This window comes from Ursus maritimus, unplaced genomic scaffold, assembly GCF_017311325.1.
Source record: "Ursus maritimus isolate PB19 unplaced genomic scaffold, ASM1731132v1 scaffold_15, whole genome shotgun sequence".
Classification (NCBI taxonomy): Eukaryota; Metazoa; Chordata; class Mammalia; order Carnivora; family Ursidae; genus Ursus; species Ursus maritimus.
This window is the reverse complement of record NW_024423897.1, coordinates 19,561,203-19,569,663: the sequence shown is the minus strand read 5'-3', so window position 1 is coordinate 19,569,663 and position 8,461 is coordinate 19,561,203. Positions and strand designations below refer to the sequence as shown.

Genomic DNA, 8,461 nt, shown 5'->3' with positions numbered 1-8,461 from the left:
GTTAAGCGTCTGCCTTCAGCTCAGGGCGTGATCCCGGCCTTATGGGATCGAGCCCCACATCAGGCTCTTCCGCTATGAGTCTGCTTCTTCCTCTCCCACTCCCCCTGCTTGTGTTCCCTCTCTCGCTGGCTGTCTCTATCTCTGTCGAATAAATAAACAAAATCTTAAAAAAAAAAGATCTAAGGCACCTTGGAAACAGCACTGTAAGTGAGGTATATATAAAATGCTGAAAGAACAGAGAAGAAAAAGTCTGCTGGAATCAGAGAATATGATTCATGCACAAAGCATCTGAAATAAGCATAGAATAGTGGCCGCAAACTGAGAACGTGACTACTAAATTCAGCCTTTAAATGTTATTTGGCCTGCACAGTGTTTAAACTTTTATATTAATTGCTAACATTTAAAAATCAGACTTCATACATGAATACAGATTTTCAACTTCTCTAGTAAAGTTGAAATATCTGGTAACATGGGCCCACTTTTAACATGGTAAAAATTAGCTCAAACCAGAGTTGGTGGGCCTTTTTAGACAGGATAATGTTTTCTAGTTCTCCACAATCTCCACCTAAATCTACTTGACTCATTTTTTACCTGATTAGCCCCTGTATACATTTGAGCTTGCAACACCAGCCTTAAAGGGCACTTGGGATTTGACAGGTAAAGGTGCCAATGAGAAAATGCAAAGGTGTGGAAACAACACATGGGAAGAAGTGTGAATGGAATGGACAGACATGGAATATCTACAAATAACAGTAATTAATATAGCAGAGAGAATGATGAAAAGGCAAAAGGCTAGAAAGGTAGATTTACAGAACACCATGGAACCTAGATCATATGGGTGTATGACATACATACATTATACATTCCCAAAACACACAAAAAAATTCAGATGCAACTACCCACACACATACAAACCACCTCTGAAATATTCATTCATTTGCAAACATTTTTTGAATACCTACTATGTACCAAGTTTTGGAGATTAAGAATTAATTTATGACACAATTTCTGCCCCATTTACTCCAAGAACCTAATAGGAAAGACTACACAGTTTTTGCATAAAGTTCAATCAATGTTTTGTGTGGCTAATATGTACTTTTTTTACACTATCATCTCACTTTCCTTATATGTGCTTTCCAAAGTACAACACATAATAATATAAATTTTATAAATAGTATACTATATGCAGCAGTCCCCCTTATCCAAGGTTTCAGTTAACTGTGGTCAACCACAGTCTGGGAGGAAATGATCCTCTTTGTGAGGTGTTGTCAGAAGGTCAATAGCAGCATAATGCTACATCACAGTGCCTACATCATTCACCTCATAACATCTCACCACATAAGCATTTTATCATCTCACGTTTTGGAATATATCACCTGTAGATATGGGGCAACTATTATATAGTATATGTAATATACATATTACATAAATAATTCATATAATTTTATAAAAGACTGAAAGGACATATTCCAAAACAGTAAACACTGGGTCTATTCCTTCATTTGTGCAACGAAGATTTAATGAGCACCTAGAATGTGCTAGACATTCGGCTAAGTGGAAAGGTGGTGGCTGTTCATATTACCATTACTATCACTTTCATTATTATAATGGCTGTGCTATCCTTGTTCTCAATGGATTCATACTCTAACAAGAAAAGCAAAAAAAAAAAAAAAGGAATAAATTTCAGGTATAGGGAATCGCAGTATTTAATGTTTTTGTACGTTTTCCAAGTATCCCGTAGTGAGCGTATGTTATTTTCATAAATGGAGTGGAAAGACTCCAAGAACTGAGACATCACAAGTAAAATTAAATAGCTGAGTCCTATTTCTCAAAAATAAAAATGCACACATTCATACGTACACATATACCTCCCCCCATTTTCCTTGGGAACCTCCAGTCACACAGTTACCAAAATGGAAGAGGTTTAGTTTAGCAGCTAAGAGCACGGGCTCCGGAATAAGACTTTCTTTCAACTTTCCTGAGGGCGGTAACCGCGAGGAAGTCAGTTCACCTAGCTGTGTCTCCGCTTCCTCAACTGTAACACGGGGCTGGGACACCTGCCTGGCAGGGTTCCCACAAGGATTCCACCTCATGAGGTAAGCGAGGGGCTTGGAACAGAGTCTGGCACACAGCCTCGCATAGGTAACAGCTGCTATTAGGACCGAGGAGGTGGTTGTTTATGTTATTACTGTCGTTATTAACATGGCTGTCTCTAGATGGACAAACAGGCGCTCTCACTTCTTCCCACATACAAGACCAGGTCCCAAACGGGACATCTGAGGTCAACCAGCGCTCCCAAGTTCTACGACGCGGACATCCAGAGTTCCTCACACAAACGTAGCGCTTCAATAACCAAAGCGCTTTACAGCCTCCGCTTCCATCCGGGAGGTGTCGGCCGCCCAGCCCCAGACCACCTCCTCCCCCTCCCCAGCCACCTGGAGGGTCCGGCCCCGAGTCCCGAGCCCCCGCACCCCACAGTTCTCCTCCCTGAAAGCCCCGCACCCAGCCCACCGCCACCCTCACCGCCGCCACAGCCGCCGAGGAGCCGCTCCTACTTCCCCGGAAGTACACTATCAGGGCGAGGCGGTCCCGCCTGCTCCAGAGCACTTCCGGGTCAAGCCTCCGCTGGGGCCAAAACAAGCGAAGCTGCCAGTCTGGTAAGTGAGGGTTCTGTCGGGGTCGTGCGCGAAGGTTACTGGGGGTGCTCAACACACGGCTTTGAGCTGATGGGTCGGGGTCCGACGTGAAGGGAGCTAGGATATCCCCGGTCCGTTTTGAAGGCTCCGTCTGAGTTGCAGTTCAACCACCGTCCGTGTTTCCTAAGCATCGGCTACCTGCCAGGAACTACCCTGGGGGCCTGGGACACACCGGGTTAGAAGCCGACACTGGCCCTGCTCCCAAGTAGTTGACATTCTAGGGAGAGGCCGGCTGTAAACAAGTCAACAAGCAAACAGTATCATTTAAAATAGGAGTGTGGGCGGGGAAAGATGGTTGTGAGTACTTTAAAGAAAAGTAAACAGCATAATGTAATGGAACAAAGTGAGGGAGTAATCCTTAAGAAGATCTTGAGGAGAGCATTTGAGGCGGAAGGAATAGCAAGTGCAAAGGACTTACAGTGGTAATAAACTTAGCAAGGTCAAGGAAAAGAAAAAAGGCCATTGTTACTGGTGCAAAAAGAGGAAGGAAGATGAGGCCAGAGGCTTAAATGGGCCATATCTCGTAGTGTCTATGAGCCAGGACAAGGAGTTGGACTTTTATTTGGAGAACAATGGGAAACCATTGAAGGTTTCTATGCAGAAGAGTGATGTGCTCTGATTTATGACTTTAAAATTAAAACTGACCTTCATCAGAAAGATGCATGTCTTCATTTGTCTTTGAGCAGTGAGAATGGTCATGAAACCCAGACTGAAAGCCAGAAAGACGCATTAGAGACAACTTCATTGTACAGATGTGAAAAACTAAGTCCCAGAATGGTGAAGGGATTTGGTCTTTTAAGAACCCAGGTCTTTGAACGCCATCTGTTGCCTTCAGGATGATCATCTCAATGTCCATATATAATAATTGTCACTTCCTTAAACCCTTCAGATAGTTTCCTCTGCTTTTCATGGTGGTTCTCCCCCACTTAAGGGCATCACTGTCACCTGGTGGCTTGTTTAAAATGCCTATTCCAAAAAGAAATCTGTATGAGTATAAGATAGGTAGTTTCCTCTGGTTTTCTGTGGTAATGGAAATGGCACAGAATTTGGGGCTTAAGAATGGAATCTCTGATAAGTCACTTAACCGTGTCTTAATCTTACATTTAAAATGCTGCTGATAATAACTATAGCAGCAGTTTTCAAACATTTTGGTCTCAGGATCCCAGTACACTTCTAAAACTTACTGAGAACACCAAGGAGTTTGTGCGTGGGACTTGTGTCTATCAATGTTTGCCATTTTAGGTATCAAAACAACTTTCAAAAATTTATTTAAGATAATAAATTCATTACGTGTTAGCATAAATAGCATTTCTATGAAGAATGTTTTCCAAAACAAAAAATCACTAAGAATGGCATTGTTTGGGTGCCTGGTGGCTCAGTCAGTTAAGAGTCCGACTCTTGATTTTGGCACAGGTCATGATCTCAGCCCACATTGAGCTCGGTGCTGGGCGTGGAGTCTGCTTAAGATTCTGTCCATCTCCCTCTGCCCTTCCCAGACCTCCCCCTCCCCACTCCTTCTTTTTATCTTTTTCTACCTCCCACCCCCCCTCCCTCTCCAAAAAAAAAAAAAGGCTTATTTTTACAAGTCTTTTTAATAACTGGTTTAATAGAAGATAGCTAGATTCTCGTATCTCCTGAATTCATTCTCTTGTGATAGCACTCGTCATGTAGCATCTGGAAAATTGCACATATTGTGTGAAAATGAGAATGTAAAGGTAAATAAGATCCTAGTATTATTATGAAGATCATTTTGAAAAGGTCCCAGGGACCGCAGAGGCCCCTGTACCACACTTTGAGAATCACTGGATTGCAATATTGTTATGGCAATCAAAGGAAATACGGGCTTGATTTGTAAGTCATTAGAACTATATGCACATTAAAAAGCAGGTGCTCAGGCCTTGCCCTTAGAGATACCAAATCAGTAAGTCTGAGTGGGACCAAGAAATATTTATCTTTAACAAGTACCACAGATGAATTTGATATAAGTTCTCAAAAACTGCAATTTGAGAAAACCAGCTACAGATCAAATTCACTCTAGAGTGTTTTCCCCACTAAAATTTTAAAAGCTGTTATTTCCATATCTTCAAAAATCTCCATTAACACTTTCCAGAGACTGAGACTCTAGAAAGTCAGCAAGAAGTTTGTACCTAAAGCAAGTACCTTCTAACGGCCAGGTTGATGAGCATCTGAATTCAAATTGTTGAATCCAGTCCTATGCCAAAAACTGAGAAAGTTTTTAAACTCTGATCTGTAAGCTTACAGTCTTTTGGACAAATAGATAACTGATAGAAGAGGGAAACTGGTAAGTCTTACAATTGAGGACTCTTAGTGTGCTAGGCGACTGACAGAGCAAAAGAAATTCATCCGAAATGAAGAAGATAAAGGTTGAGAGGGCTTCTTGAATAAGGTGAAATTTGAGTTGGATACCGTAGAGAGGGTGGAATTTCTGCAGGAAGATTTTGGTGGGGAGGATCGGGAAGTTTCAAGCAAAAGGGACAGCTAGAACTAGAACTTTAAAGTAAAAAGTTACTTGGAGAGGTTAGAGTGGAACAAGTGTAGTTAAGGCTTTGAGCCATGACAGGAAGCTGGGAAAATTATAAGATTTAAGCAAAGAAAGGAATAATAATGATAATTAGCCTCCAGATGAGGAAACAGACCACTACAGGTCATAGCTAATTGGTGACAGAGGTGTAACTGAAGACCCAACTTCTAGATCCATTCATTCCTTCAGCGAGCAATTATTCTGCACACAGACACTACTGGGCTCCCTACGGCTATTTCTTCTGTTCTACCACCTGAATCTTTCTGGAAATTATGGATGCCTGACCAAAATTTGAAGCTTATCTCTTGGGCAATGGAAAATCAATAGATTTTTAAATCATAGTCACTTTTTTGAGTTAGTGTTTAGGACCAGTTCTGAGAGGAGCAGTGTTTGGGGTATAGTTGGAGTTAATGAGACCCATTTAGAAATTCGAAGAATAGTTTGGTGCTCAGGTAAGGTAAAAGGACTGTGACTTAGGGTGGGGACACAGTATGATTTAATTGAAAAACATCTAGGAAGTGGAATAACAATAACAATAGCATGTATTTATAATATACCCACATTAGTTCATCTAATGCTCATAACTACCCTACGAGGTCATTACTGTTAATAACCTTATTCAGTAGATGTGAAAACTAAGGTCTCACAAGCCCACGGCTTCATCCAAGGATAGGATCAGGTACTTCAGTCCATGCTACTAAACAAGAAGCCATGATGATCTTGTAACTTTGATCTTGCAAAACTGAAAGAATTATATTGTGTGGCCAGCATCCAAGATAGGTATATACTTGGCAAATAGATCTGGGGGTGAGAATGAGAAGTTCTGTTTTCGTTATATCGAGTGTAATTTTTTAGGCTATAGAGGGAAAAAAAAAAGTGGGTAAGGAGATCATAAAATCTAGGCCCATTACTTACTATATCCAGTAGGTATCTTTGTCATTTGCATCCAGTAGCTTCAGCGAACGCTTATGGCAAAAGGGTATAAGTCACAGTTATAGGAAATAATCCTGAGTTTAAAACAAAGCTCCAGTAAATACAGAAGAAGGTGTTTTTCAGTGGGCCAGAAAACAGGTTGAAGTTTGAAGTGAGCGCCCAAATGCCAGATATGAAGTGTATGATGGTTCCAAGATACTACTGGGAGCGTAAGGGCTTTTTTAATTAGGAACTTTTCAGAAAATGATCCTCAAAATGGTGATCTGTTGGAGTATTACTAACCTTTTTATGGTTCGGATCTCTATAATAAGCTTGAGTATAAGCAGAACAGTTTTATGTTTATTCTTTGCAAAGAATAGAGGAGTAGTGACAATCTGCTCTTCATTTGCTTTTTCTCCCCCTTGCCAATTCAGAATGCTACTTTGACCATTTGTGTGCCCGGCGTGGGGGATCTTCTCCATTTTCCAAGTGTAACAGTGCAGACAGAGAAGAGTAGATAAGCTGTAAATACAACCTGGAATACATTTATTATGGAGAATAAAGCATTAATATCCCAGTATACTTGAAACCAATACCATCTGGGCATCCGTGTTTTTCCCCACTTTGTGTTACCCCAGAACTATTTCTGCAAACAGCAGTTTCCTCAGCCAACTTAATATTGAGCCATGAGAACGGAAATCAGCCACATTACTTCCTTATTTACTTCTGTTGAGAATTGGAGCAGAATGGAAATATTTCTTCTCTCTGAAGTTGGCAGGAACAGCAACAAGGCAATCTGTTAGGGATGACAGCTTAGGGGCTTTTCTTTGTTCCTTGTTTCTTTCTTTATTTTTTTTTATCATATAGCCAATATTTAGAATGGTTGTATCAGGTAAAATTATCTACATTTCTGATTATTCATGATCCTAGAAGAGCTTATGTTTTATTGTACCTAAAAGATGAAAAAGGAGTTGGATTAAATTCTAGTATCAGTTTTCTGTTATTCTTATTAATGCTGCAGAAAGGTAATAAAACATTCTACCAAGTAACTTTACCTACAAGTATAGCATAATCCTTTTTAACTGTTTATAAGGTGGCACTTTGATTTTCCTTTTTGAACTCTTTCCTCTTAGCCTCAGATGTCAACTGCAGCATTAAGAAATAGCTGGCTCAGTCGGTAGAGCACACAATTGATCTCAGGGTCGTGAGTTCAAGCCCCACGTTGAGCATGGGACCAACTTAAAAAAAAAAATCAGCAGGCATGATATTATTATGGGAAGTCCTGAAACTAGTGTGTAAATTCCTGAGGCAATGAGACAGTATCCTAATACCCATCCCTTGCAGTGCCCATTACTTCATCTTGAGCAAGATGGGCCCCTGATTTAGCTGAGCTATTTAAAAATACTCACCAAAGTGAGTAGAATGGTTGTAGTCAGTGTAATTTTTGTTGAAAGTAGCAGACTGATTCTAATACAAGTAAGGAAATTTGGTACGAAGACCTATTCTGATCCCAAGGGTGATTTGTTCCTTCACTCTGTTTTCTGTCACTTTGTTACCTTTTTGGACCCATACCTTTGCCACTGTTTTCTCTCCCACCTGCTCAACAGCCTCTTATTTGCAAGTGGATTGTGTCTCAGTAGCTCAGACTAGAAGTCCTTTGTGTTCGGGATGCCCATGTATGAGAGTACAAAGTGCCCACGCTGAGCCTGCCTTTATTGACCAGACATGTAAGAATAGTGTAGGACCTGTTGTTCTTCTGGCATAAAATCAGTGTACCAGGCTACTTCTGCCACCTTTGTCATAAGAGCAATTTAAGAGTGTTCATCGTATTTTTCTTAACCCTGTCTTGTAGGTTTCTCTAAACTTATAGTAGAGGCTAATGGTTGTGTCTGTACAGAATAGGAACCGCAAATCTTGACCTCATGGGTAGTCTGTGCGCCACACTCTGGTGCATAAGGAGGAGAGGCGGTAGAAATCTTTGATGAAGATTGCCTGGTAGCCACAGCCACAGTTCAGTCCGTTTGGGGAACTTTTCTTTTTTCTCCTACCTAATCATTTCTCCATTTCCTTTCTTGGTTTTACATTTAGTCTTAATTTTTGTGGTTTTAATTTTGAATGAAATTGTATAAAGATGTTTATTTCTTTAAAAAAAAAAAAAAGAAGAAGAAGAAGTCATATTGGAGGGAGGAGTAGAATTCTGTCAGGAGCCAGAGCAGCACTTTAGTGAGTCTCTTTCTCTTCCCCTCTGCTCCCCCCCACCCCTTCCTTCCACTTCTCTTCCCTTTCCCCTTTCTTCTTTTTCACCACTCTC

The 8,461-nt window shown here is 40.8% G+C and overlaps 2 protein-coding genes across 3 annotated transcripts in view; one reads left to right on the top strand and one right to left on the bottom strand.

Moving 5' to 3' along the window:
• Positions 1 to 2,575, bottom strand: part of FAM114A2 (family with sequence similarity 114 member A2) — a 41,108-nt gene extending 38,533 nt beyond the window's left edge. The window contains exon 1 of the mRNA XM_040630383.1: positions 2,524 to 2,575. The gene's annotated coding sequence lies outside the window, so the exon portion shown is untranslated. The remainder of the gene's footprint in view (positions 1 to 2,523) is intronic.
• Positions 2,576 to 2,599: 24 nt separating this feature from the next.
• Positions 2,600 to 8,461, top strand: part of MFAP3 (microfibril associated protein 3) — a 37,732-nt gene continuing 31,870 nt past the window's right edge. For both annotated transcript variants that reach the window (XR_005834846.1, XM_008692467.2), the window contains exon 1: positions 2,600 to 2,657. The gene's annotated coding sequence lies outside the window, so the exon portion shown is untranslated. The remainder of the gene's footprint in view (positions 2,658 to 8,461) is intronic.